The 16,175-nt window shown below is 56.3% G+C and overlaps 1 protein-coding gene across 1 annotated transcript in view; it reads right to left on the minus strand.

Moving 5' to 3' along the window:
- Positions 1–14,785, minus strand: part of TBXA2R (thromboxane A2 receptor) — a 61,325-nt gene extending 46,540 nt beyond the window's left edge. The window contains exon 1 of the mRNA XM_034755599.1: positions 14,542–14,785. The gene's annotated coding sequence lies outside the window, so the exon portion shown is untranslated. The remainder of the gene's footprint in view (positions 1–14,541) is intronic.
- Between the last annotated feature and the right edge of the window lie 1,390 nt (positions 14,786–16,175).

Here is a 16,175-nt window from a genome sequence, read left to right on the forward strand (position 1 = left end):
CTTTCTCCACTCCCCTCCAAAAGCCCCCCCCCCGTTTCTTGACTGCCCCCTCCAGAACCTCCCTGTCCCTTCTCCTGCCCCCCCTTACCCTGCTGCTCAGAACAGGGTGTTGGGCTCTGTGCCAGCCGGACACATGGCTGAGCTCCCCTGCACAACACAAAACCCGGTCCCTGGCCCTGCACAGGGCTGCCGGAGCGGGCTGCAGGAGGAGGAGCTGCCGGCCGGCTCAGAATGCAGGGAGGGGGGGGGGGAGGAGGAAGCTGCTCCGGAGTCCAGCCCGGGACTTTCCTGCAGCCCTCCCAGCCGCTCGCTCTGCCGGGGGAGGGGGAAATCCCGGACATTGTGAGTGCTTTACAAATTCCCCCCGGACGCTATTTTTAGCACACAAAAGGAGGACATGTCCGGGTAAATCCGGACGAATGGTAACCCTACGAGTCCAGAATCAGCGTTGTCCCCAGCCCTGCTGGGCCAGCTGACTCAGCCTCTCCAAATGATGAGACTGCGGGGCAGAGGGAGCCGTGCGGAGAGGCAGAGGGGAGGAGCGGACGAGCAGAGCCAGTGGAGGGCAAGAACTGTGGACACGCTCAGTCACTGGGCAGAGTAGAAGTCAGATGTCTAATTAAAAACCATTGAAATACCGTCCTTCCTGAATGGGAGGAGGAGGATGTGGAAAATCAGGGAGGGTTCAGAAGGGCTACAAGAACAATTTGGGGTCTGGAGAACCTGCCTCGCGGTGGGAGGCTGAAGACGCACATGCTGTTTCCTGCGCTGAGGAGGTTAAGCTCCTACCTGGGGGAAGATCTCTGAGAGCAAAGGGCCCTTGACGGAGCAGACAAAGGCCGAGTGAGATCCAGGGGCTGGAAACTGGCGCTAGATCAGTTGAGACTAGAAATCCAAGGCCTGTTTTACATGGGAGGGTGATCAGCCATGGGAACGACTCACCTAGGCAGGTGGGATCCTTACCTGAGGACTGACTGACAAAAATACGCTCCAGCTCAACACGACCCCTGGGCTGGCCAAGGAATGACTGGGCGGCCTGGGGAATCCAGAAGGACAGGCTGGTCCCATCTGGCCTGGGCATCGATGAACTGCGGGAGAGCCCAGCTCCCGGGGGGCGAAGGCACCAATAAGGAGCTGGCTGCCACAGTCCCACACTGGGGACCTGGCTTCAGGGTGGGGTGAATGGGAGCGCGATGGGTTTGGAGTCCAGGCAGAGTAGCCCAGGTTCCCAAGGCGACTAGTGGTTTTGGGGGCCCAACTTGCGACCCCTTAAAGGAGCCTGATTCCCTCTAGGCGGGTGCTCAGGTCCCTTGAGGGCATCTCATGTTGCGTCCCCCGAAATCACTCGTCATTTCGGAATGCGTACCGAGGGAGTCCGAACCCTAGCGCCCACCAGGACTTGAGACCCTCGCGAGATGATCCTGGATGCTCAGGGCTGAAATCCTGCCTGGGGGGGGGGCCAGGGTCAGCTCCCGCCCATGCAAGGTCTCAGCCCATTCGCTTACCCAGCAGAGGAGTCTAGCCTGGAATCCTCTCAGATTCACCCCAGAAACTCTAGTGAAGTTGAAGAGGTGTCTCTGCCCTCCATAGGGTCTGTTCATTCATCACCTCAGCCCATCCCTTGCTTCATTCATCACATTTCCCTCCCCTTCGGCCACTCTCGTGTCTGCAGTGACAAGCCATAAGGAGCCCAGAACCAAGACAGAAGAGTGATCCCTGGGTTCATGAAAGACTGAGATGCTGATTCCAACGAGCCTCCCCAGTAGTGGCTTTAACCCAGAGCCAACATAGAATCACAGAATCATAGAATATCAGGGTTGGAAGAGACCTCAGGAGGTATCTAGTCCAACCCCCTGCTCAAAGCAGGACCAATCCCCAACTAAATCATCCCAGCCAGGGCTTTGTCAAGCCGGGCCTTAAAAACCTCTAAGGAAGGAGATTCCATCACCTCCCTAGGTAACCCATTCCAGTGCTTCACAACCTCTTAGTGAAATAGTGTTTCCTAATATCCAACCTAAACCTCCCCCACTGCAACTTGAGACCATTGCTCCTTGTTCTGTCATCTGCCACCACTGAGAACAGCCAAGCTCCATCCTCTTTGGAACCCCCCTTCAGGTAGTTGAAGGCTACTATCAAATCCCCCCTCACTCTTCTCTTCTCCAGACTAAATAACCCCAGGTCCCTCAGCCGCTCCTTATAAGTCATGTGCCCCAGCCCCCTGATCATTTTCGTTGCCCTCAGCTGGATTCTCTCCAATTTGTCCACATCCCTTCTGTAGTGGGGGGACCAAAACTGGACACAATACTCCAGGTGAGGCCTCACCAGTGCCAAATAGAGAGGAATAATCATTTCCCCTGATCTGATGGCAATGCTCCTACTAATGCAGCCCAATATGCCATTGGCCTTCTTGGCAACAAGTGCACCCTGCTGACCCATATCCAACTTCTTGTCCACTGTAATCCCCAGGTCCTTTTCTGCAGAACTGCCGCTTAGCCAGTCGGTCCCCAGCCTGTAGCGGTGCATGGGATTCTTCTGTCCTAAGTGCAGGACTCTGCACCTGTCCTTGTTGAACCTCATCAGATTTCTTTTGGTCCAATCCTCTAATTTGTCTAGGTCACTCTGGACCCTATCCCTACCCTCCAGTGTATCTACGTCTCCCCCGAGCTCAGTGTCATCCGCGAACTTGCTGAGGGTGTAATCCAGCCCATCATCCAGATCATTAATGAAGAAGTTAAACAAAATTGGCCCCAGGACCGACCCCTGGGGCACTCCGCTTGATACTGGCTGCCAACTAGACATCGAGCCATTGATCACTACCCGTTGAGCCCAATGATCTAGCCAGCTTTCTATCCACCTCCTCCCCATACTGTGTTGTCCAGTGCAGCAGTCTGGGAGCTGACCTTGTCAGTGAAGACCGAGGCAAAAAAAAGCATTGAGTACTTCAGTTTTTTCCATATCCTCTGTCAGTAGGTTGCCTCCCCCATTCAGTAAGGGTCCCACACTTTCCCTGACCTTCTTCTTGTTGCTAACATACCTGTAGAAACCTTTCTTGTTACCTTTCACATTCCTTGCTAGCTGCAACTCCAATTGTGCTTTGGCCTCCCCTGCATGCTCGAGCAATATTTTTATACTCCTCTCTAGTCATCTGTCCAAGTTTCCTCTTCTTGTAAGCTTCCTTTTTGTATTTAAGCTCACTGAAGATTTTTGTTTAGCCAAGCTGGTCGCCTGCCATATTTGCTTTTCTTTCTGCACATGGGGATGGTTTGTTCCTGCGCCCTCAATAAGCCTTCTTTAAAATACAGCCAGTTCTCCTGGACTCCTTTCCCCTTCATGTTACTCTCCCAGGGGATCCTGCCCATCAGTTCCCTGAGGGAGTCAAAGTCCGCTTTTCTGAAGTCCAAGGTCCATATTCTGCTGCTCTCCTTTCTTCCTTGTGTCAGGATCCTGAACTCAACCATCTCATGGTCACTGCTGCCCAGGTTGCCACCCACTTCCACTTCCTTCCCAATTCTTCCCTGTTTGTGAGCAGCAGGTCAAGAGGAGCACGGCCCCTAGTTGGTTCCTCCAGCACTTTCCCCAGGAAGTTGTCCCCAACAGTCTCCAAAAACTTCCTGGATTGTCTGTGCACTGCTGTATTGCTCTCGCAGCAGATGTCTGGGTGACTGAAGTCCCCCATGAGAACCAGGGCCTGTGATCTAGTAACTTCTGTTAGTTGTCCGAAGAAAGCCTCGTCTACCTCATCCTCCTGGTCTGGTGCTCTATAGCAGATGCCCACCACGACTTAAATACAAGGGGGGACCAATTGTTAAGCATGAGGGGTTCACCCATGCTATAGGAGACCCTTCCAGTGAAGTGGGCAGTGAACGCGCCGTAGGAGCAGGGTCTCTCTTGAGTCCATGGTTTTAGTGCCTAGCAGAGGTAGGATCTGAAGCTCCCAGGCTGACCTTTGAGGGTGTTGGGCAGGTTTCCTTTGAAGCACAGACTGAGAGGGCAGCTAGGCACGATCACTTTGAAAGCGGGTCAGTTTTGTAACCAGGATGATGCGTAACCTAGGGACAAGGCCCAGGCCTAGAAGCCCGACATACTGGGTTCTAGCCCCCGCTCAGGGAGAAGGAGGTGACTAGTGATGAGGACAGGGGACGACTAGCCAGGCTTCCTGCGTTCTGCTGCGGCTTGGGGAGGGGAACATGGTCAAGTGCCCAGAGGAGGCGCTAGAGAGTTGAGTGCCTGTGGTTGGCTGTGTGTGATCATGGGATGTTGCCTGTACAATACTATTTCCCCACCTTGCCAGGGCTGGTGTCTGTGAGATCCTCATGCTGCTGGTGGTGTTAGCTCAGGGGTAGGCACCTATGGCACGTGTGCCAAAGACAGCAAGCGAGCTGATTTTCAGGGGCACTCACACTGCCTGGGTGCTGGCCGCCGGTCTGGGGGCCTCTGCATTTTAATTTCATTTTAAATGAAGCTTCTTAAACATTTTAAAAACCTTATTTACTTTACATACAACAATAGTTTAGTTATATATTATAGACTTATAGAAAGAGACCTTCTGAAAACGTTGTCTGACTGGCATGCGAAACCTTAAATCAGAGTGAATAAATGAAGACTCAGCCCAGCACTTCTGAAAGGTGGCCGACCCCTGTGTTAGCGTCTGTGGGACACATCATTCCTATTGTTCCAACCTCGCTGAATGCTCCATGCTACCCATCTGAGGACAATATGGAAACTGCCCCCCCACCCCTGCACACACCCCCTCGGATCCTCACGGTCACTCTGCAGAAGCTGAAATTGGAAACAGACAAATGGTTTCCAAGCAGGAGCGTTTTCGAGCCAAAGCCTGTGTGTATAATGATTCCCAGCATCGTTCGCTAACGATGATGGAAGAGATCCTGGCACCAGGCCCCGGAGCCAGCTGCTCCCTGGTGAGCCTCCCATCCGCAGTCAAGTCTAGCGAGATGAAAGGGTTGTTTGGGAAGAGACTGGAAGGGATCCAGCTCTTACTCCAGGGCATGGAGCTGGCCCAGCCGAAGGGTGAGCGGAAGGTCCCCAGGCAGACACACAAGGCCCAAAGGAGGCATTAGGGGAGACTGGAGTGGCCCAGAGAAGCCGGTAGGGGAGCGTTGAGAGGCCCGGAGAGGACTGTGGGGAGAGTGAAGAGGGCCAGAGGAGCGAACAGGCAGGGCCCAGGGCGGGCAGCGGAGCTCAGCGGGGATACAAGAGCGATCAGATACACTGCACACTGCTGACAAAGGGATTCGGCCCCATGCTGCTCACCGCCCCCACATCCTACTGGCTCCAGGGCTCCATCCCTGGGCAGGGGAGCGGACGGGCTCTGGGCGTGGCATTGCCTTCACTCAGCTCGGTGGCATGGCAAGGTTCCTCAGTAACATTACGCCCCAGACCGGCATCTGGCCTAGGTTCCAGAACGGCCCAGGAGGCTGCTCCCCATCCTGCAGGAAAGGCCTGTGGGACTCACGATTCGGGGCCTTTGGAGAGTTTCTGGCTGGACCAGGAGGAAGCCGGTGCCAGTGCAGACAGTGCAGTGGGGACGCTGGCTCCAGCAGTGCCAGCTCGCCCTTGTGCACAGGGTGAAAGGGGGAGTGAGGCTCTGGAATGGGGTTGTTACCCCATGGCAGAGGAGTTTGCAGCAGCCTTAGGATTCCTGCTGTTCAGAGCGGAATCTCCAGGGGCAGGTGGGGGAGGGGAGAGCATCTGGTTCTGAACAAGGTGCAGCGTGTAGCCAAGATTGCACACGTGGGTGTATGTGTATTTGTGTGTAGCCCTGGGTGGATACATAGAATCATAGAATCAGTGTTGGAAGAGACCTCAGGAGGTCATCTAGTCCAACCCCCTGCTCAAAGCAGGACTAACCCCAACTAAATCATCCCAGCCAGGGCTTTGTCAAGCTGGGCCTTAAAAACCTCTAAGGATGGAGATTCCACCACCTCCCTAGGTAACTCATTCCAGTGCTTCACCACCCTCCTAGTGAAATAGTTTTCCCTAATATCCAGCCTACACCTCCCCCACTACAACTTGAGACCATTGCTCCTTGTTCTGTCATCTGCCACCACTGAGAACAGCCAAGCTCCATCCTCCAGCATAACTACCTCTTCCCCCAGTTTAGTGTCATCCGCGAACTTGCTGAGGGTGCAATCCATCCCATCATCCAGATCATTAATGTTGAACAAAACCGGTTCCAGGACCGACCCCTGGGGAACTCCACTTGATACCGGCTGCCAACCAGACATCGAACCGTTGATCATTACCCGTTGAGCCCAATGATCTAGCCAGGTTTCTGTCAACCTTATAGTCCATTCATCCAATCCCTTTTTAACTTGCTGGCAACAATACTGTGAGAGACCGTATCAAAAGCTTTGCTAAAGTCAAGGAATATCACATCCACTGCTTTCCCCATATCCACACAGCCAGTTATCTTGTCATAGAAAGTAATCAGGTTGATCAGGCATGACTTGCCCTTGGTGAATTCATGTTGACTGTTTCTGATCACCTTCCTCTCCTCCAAGTGCTTCAAAATGGATTCCTTGAGGACCTGCTCCATGATTTTTCCTGGGACAGAGGTGAGGCTGACTGGTCTGTAGTTCCCCAAATTCTCCTTCTTCCTTTTTTTAAAGATGGGCACTATATTTGCCTTTTTCCAATCGTCCAGGACCTCTCCCAGTCGCCACAAGTTTTCAAAGATAATGGCCAATGGCTCTGCAATCACATCCGCCAACTCCCTCAGCACCCTCGGATGCATTGCATCCGGCCCCATGGACTTGTGCATGTCCAGCTTTTCTAAACAGTCCTTAACCTGTTCTTTCACCACTGAGGGGTGCTCACCTCCTTGCTGACCTTGTCTGTGAAGACCGAAGCAAAAAAAGCATTGAGTCTTCAGCTTTTCCCACATCATCTGTCACTAGGTTGCCTCCTCCATTCAGTAGGGGTCTCACACTTTCCTTGACCTGTGTGCGTGTAAGTGGGTGCATAGGTGGGTGTCTGGGCATTTGCATGTCAGTGAGAATCTGGGGGAGTGTAGAATTGCAAATGGGGGGGGGAGGGGGATGGCCACATTAACCCTTTCCATTCTGATGCCTTATTGGTTTCCATGTGAGTGAGAAAACAGGGGTGCCAAGAGCCAGGTTCACCCAGCCAGAGAGCAGACAGGCAGCCAGAAGGCCTGGAATTGGCCTGGCACGTCCAGAACTGAATGGGTGTGTAAATCAACCAGAATCAGAGCAAGGGACCAGGCAATGAGGCAAGCAAAGGGCGCTGAGCAGGTGCTGACCCAAGCTGAGGAGCTGAGTGGTGCATAGACAGGCTCACATGAGAGCACTGTCCTGGGGCCTCACATTTCTCAGAACTTAGGAGACCATCTCTGTGCGTCCAGTCGCTGTAGGGTCGCCACCTATCTAATGGCTGGTAACTGGACCCCCTGCTACGCCTCTTCCCCCAAGGCCCCGCCCCTGCCACACCTTTTCCCCCAAGGCCCCGCCCCTGCCACACCTTTTCCCCCAAGGCCCTACTTCCATTGATCACAGGGTCTTCACCAACATGACAGAATCCACCTTGCCCACCACCTGCGGCTGCACAGGGCCAGGTGCCACTGTGAGCCGCCGGAACAGCCTGGCCCTGGAGACAGCAGCTGCTGCTGCACTACTTCCTTCCTTCCACTTAGGCGTTGCCACCTTTTCCACTGAGCAAATAAAATGGCCATGAGGGCTTGGGCACCCGTCCACACAAGCCGAAACCCGGACTGTCCTGGTGAAAAGCAGATGGGGGGCCACCCTACGTCGCTGCCACCCTGACTTAGCTCTAGAGTCTTCCTGCCTTCACAGGCCTGCGAGGGGAAGGGGAAAAATTCTCACCCCAAATCTTGCCTGCCTCATAGGATGACCTGTCCCCGGACAGGAGTGACTCCATTGGCTTCCGGGGGGGCTATTCCTGGTTTCCTTTGGGGTGAGCGAGAGGCGATGCAGGCTGTGGGGCCCCAGGACGATGAACAGAGATAGAGCTGAGAACCGAGGGCTGAGTTCATCTCTCGCCTAACTGAGCTGAAGGCAATAGAGCGCCAACAGGGCTAGCTGGACTCGGTGGACATGAGGCTGGGATCTTCCCCCTGCTGTATTTCCATGGTCCCCGCCCAGTTCAGAGCTGTGAAAGGCGGACGGGACCATTAACTCAGCCAGTCTGACCTCGTGTATAGCGCAGGCCCTTACACGGCACCCTGTACTGAGCCGAGCTTGTGCCTGGCTACAGCCCCTCCGGAGGGGAAGCCAGGCTGGGCTGGAGACATCAAGCGATGGGGAATCCACCACAGCCCTGGGGAGTTTGATTCCCCTCCCTGTTAAACATTTGTGCCCTAATCCCAGTTGGAATCTATCCGGTGGCAGCTTCTTGTTCTGCCCCTCGGCTAGATGGAAGAGCCCTTCAGTACCTGAGATCAGGGCCGGCTTTAGGAAGTGCGGGGCCTGATTCAAATAGTTTCGACGGGGCCCCGGCAGAGTTGACTTAAAAAAAAAACAAAAAAAAAACCATGGGGCTTGTACTCACCGGGCCGCGCTCCTAGTCTTTGGCGGCGGGTCCTTCACTCGCTACGGGTCTTCGGTGGCACTGAAGGACCTGCTGCCAAAGACACAGAGCGCCGTCGGGTGAATAAAAATTAAAAAGGCGCCTCTAGCCAGGGAAGGGATTCTCTGCCACTTGCCCCCCACTCAGCGCGGGGCCCTCTTAGGCGCGGGGCCCGATTCAGGGGAATTGGTGGAATTGGTCTAAAGCCGGCCCTGCCTGGGATTTTCTCCCATCGGAACCCCAGAGAACAACCCCTCCCCCCGCAAGTCACTGATTAGTCATTATTGGTATTGCAGTAGCACTAGGAGCCAATCAGTGACCAGAACCCTGGAGGTGTTGTACAGACACAGCACAGAAAGATGGGCCCCACCCCCCAAGAGCTCACAGTGCGAGTGACGATTCCCCGCTGACAGCTACTGTCAGAGAGCCGGGGGTCAGCCAGCTCTTGGGCCGTTTAACAGGCACCGTATTGATACGTCTGGTGCTGATGGGTTAATCGGAGCAGAGTGTTCACATTACATCTCTGCAGCCACCTTCCCCAGCCCTACCCTCTCCCCCTGCTAGGCTCTCAGGTACCTGGTGCGGAGCAGGGATCAGTAGAGGACACGGACGTTGCAGCCGTGCGGTGCTAGTCAGAACGCTTCTTGGCACGGGCCCTAAGGGAGCGCTTAGTGGAGGGATTCGGGAGCTGCTCGTAGACGCTCTGGAAATGGGAGTGGTGGGGAACTGTACCTTTAAGAGGTTCATGTTATGTAACACACTGCACTGGCCATTGGCATGGGGACACTGAATGCAGTCTCTGCCCAGCTCCTTGTCTCTGCGCGGACGTCTACACAGCACAGGCAGACGTCCAGATAGCAGTGGGGCAGTGGCCGGGCCTAGCAGCCCACGTCCGTACCCAGGGGCTCAGCGGGGCTGCCCTGGCTCCATGTAGTTCCCAAAGTTGTGGGGCATGCAGCAGCAGGAACGTTAAACATTCCCACAAGCACCGTCCCATGCGCGCTGTGTGCCAGCCCCCTGCAATGCATCTGCCGCCCGTGGAGAGCAGCGGGGCAGCAGCTGCAGGGAAGGAAGAGTGCGAAGAACTTTGGAGACTCTCTGATTAATTTACCAGCCTTTCAACTCTGTAGACGGGCCTGTAATCAGAGCCCAGGGACAGGAAATTGCCAGACACACTTAGCCCTGATCTGGTTACTCCTGGTCCCAGCAAGCAGCCACCGGACAGTTCTGGTGACGGGGTGGGGGCTGAGGGGCTTTTCGAACCACCAGCGCTGCTTCCCTCCCCTCAGCCTTCCCCACATCGCTGCCCCCTTGGGGTCCCCCAACCCATCACTGCTCCCTCCCCTCAGCCCTCCCCCCATCGCTGCCCCCTTGAGGTCCCCCAACCCATCACTGCCCCCTCCTCTCAGCCCTCCCCACAGCGCTGCCCCCTTGGGGTCCCCCAACCCATCACTGCCCCCTCCCCTCAGCCCTCCCCCCATCGCTGCCCCCTGGGGGTCCCCCACCCCTATCACTGCCCCCTCCTCTCAGCCCTCCCCCCATCGCTGCCCCCTTGGAGCTCCCCCAACTCCCATCGCTGCCCCGTGGTGGTTGGTGTGAAGGGTTCTGGGGCGTAGCTGCCCACCGTTATAACGCAGGCTCCTTTATTGCTTTGCCCTGTGGCCCCTGGTCTCGCCCTCTGGCTGCCCCGGCTCCGTGCTTGGCTGGCGTTTTGGCCCCAGCTTGGGTTAATGAGAAGCAGCCGGCAGTTGGATCCCAGAGGACTCAGCTGCTTCCCGAATGTATCTGGTGCATGCAGGGGCCCAACCCTCCAGGGGCTTGGCCATGTGGGCAGCCTTGGGGCTGGGGTCTGATGTTCACTACTTGGAGGGGGAGCCGTCCAGCAGGTCCGGGGGGGGCCCTGAGCCCCCTTAGCCACACTCCCCACTTGGAGTTGTGAGCCAGGGCCGGCTCTAGCGTTTTTGCCGCCCCAAGCAGGAAAAAAAAAAAAAAAGCCGCGATGGCAAGCCCGACAGCTCTACCGCCGCTTCATTCTACAGCAGCAATTCGGCAGCAGGTCCTTCGCTCCGAGAGGGAGTGACGGCCCCGCCGCCGAACGGCCAGACGTGCTGCCCCCCTCTTCATTGGCCGCCCCGTGCCTCCCCCTCTTCATTGGCTGCCCTGTCGTGAGCAGCCATCAGGCCACATAACAGCAACCGGATGTAGAGCCCGGCGGGGCTGCTGGGGGTTAACGGTTAGAGGAGCCACCCGAACTTTCTGGGTAACATAACTAGAGAGGGTCCCTTCTCCCCCTCGCCGGTTCTCTGTCCTACACGCCGCCCCTTCACTCCCCCAGCCCAGCCTCTCTCAGTCCCTCTTTGCCCCCACCCCGCTCCTTGTCTCGGTCCCTTTCAAGTGTCCTTTAATTGCTTCCAGCAGGGGAGGGGCTGAGCTGGGTCTGGCTGGATGAAGGGGGCTGGGGTGGGCTCAGTGGATCAGGCACCTCGCTCCCACCCACCCTGAGCGCAAGGCAGCCTCATCTGCGCCTGCTGGGGGTCAGCTCCCCGACTCCGCTGGCCACGGGCAGCACGAGCTCTGGGCTCCAGGCCCAAGCGTCCCCTGGAGCACCCGCACCCCAGGCCTCCAGACACAGGCAGGGCTCCCAGGGCCGCTCCTCCCAAAGGGCCAGGCCCACGCAGGCCGACGTTCATTTAACACAGAGCATAGATCCGAGAAGAATCAATGGAAACGGGTTACACAGTAAATCAAACCCCCGCGGTTCGAGAGCCCAACTGCAGCTAACGCGACATTCCCCTGCCTCGTACAGACCGGCTCACCCAGCGGTTCGGTGCCACCGTTAAACAGCCGCATTGCCTGTGGTGAGCCAGGCCAGCTGGCAGCTCGTCCTGTAGTGAACTGGCTGTCCCTCTGCGCCAACAATCACTGTCTTCACGTGTAAATGGGGGAACAGCCCCAGCCCCCGCCGCTGGGTTTGTTGAGAATCGCCCCTGGAGCGACCCCAATCACTTGATCAGCATTTTGCTCGGACAGTAAATAGGCATCTGTCACGGAGTCCCCGGGCGATGCTCTGGAATTGCTCCCCACAAAGCCAGTCAGGACTCTGGGGAGCCTCCTCTCCCATGGAGCAGACTGTCTTCAGGGCAAGAAGCTCACACGGCTTCACCTCCTGGGTCTGACCTTGGAGCATTTAGCATCCTCTGCCCCTCCGTGTGCTTCCCACAGCGAGTCCGCCCAGGCAGGGTCCTGGGGAAGACACAGGGTCCTGCACCCCCACTTTGCAGTCAGACGTGACTCTTAGCCAGCCAGTAAAACTGAGGTTTATTAGATGACAGGAACACGGTCTAAAACAGAGCTTGTAGGTACAGAGAACAGGACTCCTCAGCCGGGTCCATTTGTGGGGGTAGTGAGCCAGACACCCACGTCTGCCCTCACTCCCCGTCCCCAGCCAGCTCCAAACTGAAAGTCTCCAGCCCCTCCTCTCTGGCCTTTGTTTCTTTCCCAGGCCAGGAGGTCACCTGATCTCTTTGTTCTCAAACGCCTTTAGCTATCCCTTTGCAGGGGGGAAGGCCCTGGCCATTAGTTGCCAGGAGACAGAGTGCCATTTATGCACACTGGCCTTTATCCCACCACCTAGAGACTTAAGAAATGCATAGGGGAAACTGAGGCACCCACACAGTATTCAGAGGAAACATTAAGAACAGTCCCACTTCGTCACAGCGTCCAATATGCAGTCCGACACTCAGCCTGCAAGCAGCCATCCAGGGAGCTGAGCGGCTCCTACCTGCCTGCCCAGGGGCGTGTGCAGGAATAAACATTTGATGGCTTTTGGAGGGGCCCGTTTTGTACCCCTGCTGCAGCCCCTCGGCCAGAGGAGCTCACTCTCCCCGCTGTAGCCCCATGGCCAGAGGAGTTCCATGCCCCTATTGATTATGGGGGGGGGAGCTGTGCCCCTCCTCCGCCACCTCACCCCGTGCACGCTCCTGCCTGCCAGGAACCTGTTTATCACCCTCTGGTGACCAGCCCCAGTTCACAGGCCTTAAGAACCCAGTTTTCAGTATGGAACCGGAACACCGCACGTATTCACTGCACAGGCATGTCCCAGTGCTCACGAGGCCCGGTGTGACACAGGCATTCAGCACGACACTCTTTGGTGAACTAAACCCCAGACCCAGGGGACCCCTGTAACCCGGATCACCCACACGCTTTGCCAGTGGGCACCAGCGGTCCCTGGCTCACAGCCCTCACCCCACCTCCCTTATCTGATAATGAGTTTGGGGCCCTGCAGATTGGATCCAGTCTACAACCAGCTTGGGAGGGGGAATTATGGGAGGCCTGGATCCACCAGAACTTTGGGGTCCCTTCTGCCCCCTGCAAAAAACTCTGGTTCCTTCTGGACTCCTGGAACTTCTGCCTCCCTGTTCCCGCCTGAGCCCCTTGAGTCAGGTCAAAGCCTCCTCCGGCGGGAGGTTCTTGCAGCCAAAGGAGTTAGTGCAATCACTGGCATTTCACAGCGGGTAACTTAGTAACTCCTGTGTCGTGGCCCCCTCAGCTCCCTGCATCCTACCAGGGCCAGGAGCCCGAGTCCCTGATTTGGGCAGGCTCAGGTTCCCAGGATTTGGTGCTGAGCCCCTGTCTAGAAGGGTCCCTGCACCAGCAGGGCTTTGGGCAGCAGTTTCCCACCCGGGAGACCTGGGGGAATCTCCTGGCCTGTGCTAGGAGCTCAGACCCACGGAGCGAATGGTCCCGTCTGGCCTCGCTCTCGATGAATCCGGGAGCACTGAGATTTCCAGCAGCCGCCGGCTGAGCCCTGGCACGGGGGGATGAGCTGCTGTCTGCTGCCTGGCTCCCAGCATGTTTACGTAGCCTGGGTGACCTCGGACCAGAAACGGGTTTTCATCAGGGTAATTCCCAGGCCCCTACAGAACAGCAGGGCAGTACATACGGCCTCCGTCGCCCCGCGTAGGAGTGAGCTCCCGGGCACGGGGGAGGCAGCGCCTCTGTCCAGTGCAGCACAGGCAGGGGACTGGAGGAATCTCTCAGCCCTGCTCCTGGGGTAATTAGCCACCAGCCTTTTGTTCTCGGTTTTTGCTAAGCCTGGTTCTGTTCTCCCCCTGGTATAACCTCCACCCCACCCCCGACATCAGCGCAGTTAGTGCTCCTGGTTACACTGCACCCTCAGAGCCTCTCTGCGAGAGACTGGCTCCCCTGGGCTGTCACTTCCACCAGGGCAAAGTGCCTGGAAACACTCCCTGTCTGACTGGGGAGGGCTCTACACCCTCCCTTTGCACTGCTGCCAATGACTGCACAGCAGGCCGAGCAACCCAGACACAGGCCATTGGTTCTAGCCCTGCCACTGCCACTGACCCGCTGGCTGACCTTGGTCAAGTCAGTGCTCTGCTCTGTGCCTCAGTTTCCCCAGCTGTAACATGGGACGAGGGCTCTGACCTGGCTCACGGGTCTAGGGGGAGGCTCAAGCCATGGATAATTATAAAACACTTGGAAATCCTCAGCGGGAAAGAGCTTGAGCCGTGCTGCCCATAATGCCGGGCCCCACCTTCTCGCAGCTGCTAGCCGGTTGTGGCCGCCAAGCCTGCGTCTCAGCAGCCCTGGGAGTGTGCTCACCCCCGCCCCGGGTGATAAGTCCTATGAATGCTGTGGCTAAAGGAGATCTGCCTCTAGCTCCAGCTACAGTGCTGCATACGTGTTCAGCTGGGCAGCGGCGTCCACTGCCTGGAAACCCTGATTTGGTCCTTTGCCACAGCGCCCACATGAGGGGTACACACACGTGCCGCTACTCCAGCCTCCACAGCTCTCCCTCCCTCCCTCCCTCCCTCTGCCAGCAGCTGTCCAGGGGCCAGGACACAGGACTGGGAGCCAGGTGACCTGGGACCTATTCCACCCGCCTGCCACTGACTTCCCCCCGCTCTCTCTGTGCCTCTGTTTCCGTCATCCCCAAAATGGGGCCCAGTTTCTTACCCCCTTTGTGAAGCCCTTTAGATCCAGGCCGAAGACGAGATGCTGAAGTGCTGGGCCCGTGAACCTGGACACATCTCCAGCCCCTGCTTTTGGGATCCCCTGGGAGGAGCACTCGCTTCCCACCTCACAGGCCCGCAGCAGCCTGTCAGGATACAGGCCGGCCTCCGGCCTCTGCACAGCTGCACAGTGTTCTGTACAACAAGTGGGAATTTGGTTTTTGACGTGCAGTTTCATTTTGCTTTTTCGCTCCCTCTGACCTACAAACCACAGGCGCAGCTTACACACACCCCCCACCCCTCCCAGACGGAAATGCAGGCAATCAGCTGCTCCGCAGGCCAGAAATAAACCGGTTGCCCTGAGCTGTGCGATTTCAATGGCCTCTCAATGGTTTTAACAAACAAGCAGCCAGAGAGGCATTAGGACAGAGCCTTAGGGAGTGCAGCGATTGGCTGGCTGAGCCTTTAGGGACGGGGATAATCATCAGTTGCACTGCAAAAGTGTCTTTATTAGTAGTTATTTATCCTGCAGTGGCACCTCTGAGCCCTGGGCCTGGAGCCGGACCCCGTGGTGCCAGGTGCTGTACACACGCAGAACAAGACAGAGGGTAATTAACCATTGGAACAATTTATGGAGGGTCGGGGCAGATTCTCCTTCACTGACCAGTGCTCAAATCAAGACTGGATGACTTTGAAAAGCCCAGCTCTAGGAATGATCAGGGGGCAGGTCTCTGACCTGCGCTAGACAGGTCAGACCAGATGATCTCAATGATTCCTGTGACGTTATATGATTAAAATATGACCCTGTAGATCATTGTTGCTACCATTGTTATGTAATTGCAACAAATCTCATACATCAGCGGGTCGCAAACTTTAGCAACCCCCATTTTGATTTAAAATTTTTCACGGATCCCCAACTCCCCCCTCTCAGCCCCAGACCCCGCCCCTACTCCAATCCTTTCCCCAAAGCACCACCCCACCTCTTCCTGCCCTGGCTCCATCCTTGCCCCTCCTCTTCCCTGCCTCTTTCCGCCTGTCACATTATTGATTTGAAATGGGACCATATAGAACATGGTTGCAACCAAAGTCCTGTAGTGGCACCAAATCTTGTATAAAGGGGGTCAAATGAGGTGTCTAAGACAAGGTTATGGTTTGCTGCTTATGATTATGCTGTCTGTATGTGTGTATCAATTTTGTAGTTGAAGTTATGAATATTGTCTCTATACTGTCTGTATTTCAAACTTATGCTATGCTTCTGGGAGACATCCCAGACAAGTTGATGTTAGCTCGGCCTAGCCTGATTGATGGCCCATTAAGGACCATCAGCTATACAATGGACCCATGGAAAGAAGGCAGATATGCCTTATAACTCAGCAAAATATGCAGGAACTTGCCCATGTGACTCCAGACTCCATTTTGCTGTAATTTTCCACAGTAAGACAAAGAGGTGTTCTTACCAGGGCCGGCCCCAGGCACCAGCTTAACAAGCAAGTGCTTCGGGCGGCTAAGGGAGAGGGGCGGCACCTGCTGCAATTCGGGGGCGGCAGGTCCCTCACTCCCTCTAGGAGCGAAGGACCTGCCGCTGAACTGCCACCGCCGAGCGCGGATTTTTTTTTCAATTGCCGCTGCCGATCACGA

Source organism: Trachemys scripta, chromosome 22 (genome assembly GCF_013100865.1).
Source record: "Trachemys scripta elegans isolate TJP31775 chromosome 22, CAS_Tse_1.0, whole genome shotgun sequence".
Lineage (NCBI taxonomy): Eukaryota > Metazoa > Chordata > Testudines > Emydidae > Trachemys > Trachemys scripta.